Genomic DNA, 4201 nt, shown 5'->3' on the forward strand with positions numbered 1-4201 from the left:
CTCACAGCTGGTCGTAAACCAGGTATCCGGAGAATACCAAACTCGCGGCGAGCGGATGGCCGCGTACGTAACAATAGTCCGAGAACTGCTCCACGAGTTCACGGACTATAAAATAGAAAGAATCCCCCGAGAAAAGAACGCTCACGCGGACTGTCTGGCTAAGTTAGCCTCGGACAGTGAAATCGAAGAACTGGGGGTAGTACCAGTGGAACGCTTGGCAGAGCCAAGCATCAAAATAAAAGAGACCACACTAACGGTTGGGCAAGAACCCAGCTGGATGGTCCCCATCATAAGATACATAACCACAGGTGAGTTGCCCCAAGAGAGGGCGCTGTCTCGAAAGATTCAGTATCAAGCTCATCGTTATGTAATGATGGACCAAATTCTCTACCGGAGAGGACTCAGCATGCCTTATTTAAGGTGTGTATCGGACCCTGAAGCTAGACAAATCATGCTAGAGGTCCATGAAGGGTTCTGTGGAGATCATACGGGAGGACCCAGCCTCTCAATGAAAATATTGAGGCAAGGGTACTTCTGGCCAACAATGAGAAAAGATTGTATAGACTATGTCCAAAAGTGTGACTCGTGCCAAAGGTACGTGAACATACCGAGAGCTCCTCCAAACGAGATCACCCTGATGACCAGCCCCTGGCCCTTCGCGGTCTGGGGAATAGATCTCATCGGGTCTCTACCTACGGGGAAATGAGGGGTAAAGTATGCAATAGTAGCAGTAGACTACTTCACCAAATGGACAGAGGCTGAGCCTATGAAGACAATAACTGCTAAGAAGGCATTGGACTTTGTTATCAAAAACATAATGTGTCGATACGGCTTGCCTCAAAAAATAGTCTCAGACAATGGAAAGCAATTTGATTGCGAAGAATTTACCGACTTCTGCAACCAACACGGAGTAGTGAAAAGCTTCTCCGTGGTGGCCAGGCCTCAAACAAACGGCCAGGCGGAAGCGGTCAATAAAATCCTAAAGGTCACCTTGAAAAAGAAGCTGCTGGCCTGTAAAAATAACTGGCCAGAAGAATTGCCAAGGGTATTATGGGCCTACCGGACGACCCCCAGAACCACCACCGGCCACTCGCCCTTCTCGATGGCGTACGGTTGTGAAGCAATGGTCCCGGTAGAGACATTATTCCCATCCCACAGGAGGACGACTTACGATCCTGCCACCAATCAGGCACTGCTCCAAGAAGCTTTGGATCAAGTCGAGGAACTCCGGGATGAGTCTCAAATACGGATGGCTGCTTATCAAAAGAAGGTGACAAAGTATTTTAACTCCAAGGTTAAAAACAGAAAATTCGCTATTGGGGATATGGTCCTAAGAAGGGTTTTCCCAGCCACCCAAGAACCCGGAGTGGGGGTACTTGGACCAAATTGGGAAGGACCATATGAGATCGAGGAAGAGATCGGTTCTGGCACTTACAAACTAAAAAGAATGGACGGAACCACCGTCCCAAGAGCCTGGAATGCCGATCACCTCAGAAAGTACTACCAGTAGCGAAATAAAACTTAGACTTTGTTCAAAGGGTTTGTATCGTCCAAATGTATACCTCCTCTATATTAAATAAAACTGAGTGCCTTAAAAATAAAGTTTCTATGCCACTCAGGGGGGTACTAGGGTATGCCGCACGGACAAACAGAAAAACAAACTAAGTAAAATATCCTGACCCAAAGGGCAGGTCAGAAAGTATGCACAAAAATAAAAAGCATAAGTATAAAAATCCTGATCCAAAGGACAGGTTAAAAAACATAAGTGTGACAAAAGAAAGATCACATAAAAAAAATATCCTGGCCGAAAGGGCAGGTCATATACATATAAATGGCCCGGGGACAGGTCTTAAAAATATAATTGTCTCCCCTTCAAATAAAAAAGCTGCTACCTATATGTATATTGTTCTAAGGCAGCAGCAAATATGTACAAAAAAAAAAAAAGAGAGTTATAAAAGAAACGGGTGGAATCTGGGTCAATAGTACGGCAGCTCAGTCAGCCCGCGGAGGAAGACGAGGTCCAGTACGTGCCTCAAGCGCGGCATCAAGCTTCTTCTTCTTTTCCCGAAATTTGGCAATCATTTCCTCGGGTTTGGGATAAAAAGTAAGCTTGATATTTTGATCGTTGTTGGACCAAGCCATGTAGACTCCATCGTCGAAGCGCTTCGGACACCGGGCGCAGGAAACGGGAGAGAGGAGCTCGGCCCTCTTGGCCTTCCTGATGGATTGTTCTTTGAAGTCCCTCAGCTCCTTCAGCTCCGCAGCTAGAGCGGCCTTGGACTCTATGTCCGCCTGGTGAGTTTCCTCTAAAGATCTCACCTTGGCGACCATTTCATCCAAAGCCTCCCTGGCCTCCCGGAGGTCTCGCCTGGCCTTCTCAGCAGCCTCGGTTTGAGCCCTTAGTTCCTCCTGGTGCTGGGCCTCCATCCTGTCCCTCCGCTGAGCCTCGTCCCGGATCATGGCCTCCGCCTGAGCCTCCCTCCGTTTGGCCTCCTCTTCCTTGGCCTTGGCAGCCGCCTCCTGGCGCTCGGCAGCCTCCTGGTAGATCTGCCTCTCCGCTGTGATTTATGATGTTCATGTCCCCAAAGTCAGACAGAACGAAGCCATGATTTATGATGTTCTTGGAGAGGCGGCCAGCCTCAGCAGCAAGCTGAACCATAATGCAAGGATAAGAAGGAGAAGTTTCCCAAGGAAAAAATAAAATATAAACAATAAAAGGAAAAGCAAAAATTGCAAAGTACTTACCACCGTGAGGGAATGGCTGAGGTCCTGGACCTGGAAGATGGAGTTCAGGGAAGCGCAAGTGGCAAACCGCTTAGGCGCGCAACGGGTGAGCTGAGAAGCGAACTCGCCGGTCATCTCCGCGGCAAAAGGAGCCAAGGTAGGCCCTAGGAAGCGACGAAACCAGTCCGATAAGGGGTCCAGATTAAGGTCCCACGGATCCTGGTACTCCGGGTGGTTGATGCTCGCCTCAACCTCAGCCCGCAGAATCCTCCTAAGGGCTTCCACTTCGGCGTACCCCCGGGAGTACTCATCCATAGCATAGTTATGCTTGGCTATGCGAAGCTCCTGCCTCACCTCGTCCCCCGGAATCGGGGTAAGCATGATGTTGGGAGGAGCAGGATTTTCCTCCATCGGGGAGACCCCGCCGTCCAGACCATGAGCTGGAGTATCGGCGCTCCGAGGCTTCTTGGGCTCATCCTGGGCAATCATCTTGCCCTTGCGCTTACGGATCAGAGCCACCTCCAGCTCCTCTTCGCCCTCCTCAACTTCCTCCGGAAGAGCCCGAGGCTCTCCCGCACCCTCAGCGGCTTCCTCCGAGAAGTCCCATCCCTTCCCTTGGCCTTCTCCCGGAAGCACCTCCTCGTCATCCACTAAGTCAATAGTGTCGGGGGGAGCGCTGGAAGAAACCTTCAAGGAAGGGGCCGGGGGAGAAGAGGTGAAGGCCGGAGGAGCTACGGGAGTATGAACTCCGGCAAGCTGTTCCAGGATGGCATCCATAGAGATACTTGTTCCACAAAATAAGCAAGTGTTAGAAGTCCGTGAGGAACCACTTATACAAGATACAACAAATAAGCTACTCCTACCCGAACTTCCTAATTCGGCCCTAGCAAAGTCCTGAACTTTAATGCTGGCAGCGTCATCTCCGAGATAACTGTCCGAGGGTCGGAACCAGCTGGACGTTATGTAAGTTGAAGGACCTAAGGGAATAGGTTCCGGAGGGCCGGAGCCCATCCGGGACCGACCTAGGTAATCTCCTAAGTTCGAAAAATAAAATTCCTTCAAACGATCCCCCCACCGGGTCGATGGCATCCTAAATCTACGAAGACGCTCGTCGAACCCTACAGGCCTACGACTGGTGTATTCATCAACGGAAGGAACATAACGAATTATCAAGGGAGACTTACCGTCGGCACCGGAGGTGCTAGCACCAGGAGCCCCCGAGTTTGGTTCGGGGACCGAAGGCTGTGGCCGGGAAGTTTGCTTCTCGGAAGAATCTTCAATACGAAGGGGCCTCCTGGCAGGACGATCCCCAATCTCTTCTTGAAGAATCTTGTCAAAAAATTTAGCCTCAGACTTCCCGGCAATGGCTTGACTCCTTCGCACCACCGGACTCCCCACGCGAAGTCCTCTCCCAGAGGCAGCCTGGGCCTGAGAGTACGCTTTCTCCTGGGCCTTCCGGTAGAGATAATCTTGGTAT

This window comes from Cannabis sativa, chromosome 4 (genome assembly GCF_029168945.1).
Source record: "Cannabis sativa cultivar Pink pepper isolate KNU-18-1 chromosome 4, ASM2916894v1, whole genome shotgun sequence".
In the NCBI taxonomy this organism is placed as follows: Eukaryota; Viridiplantae; Streptophyta; class Magnoliopsida; order Rosales; family Cannabaceae; genus Cannabis; species Cannabis sativa.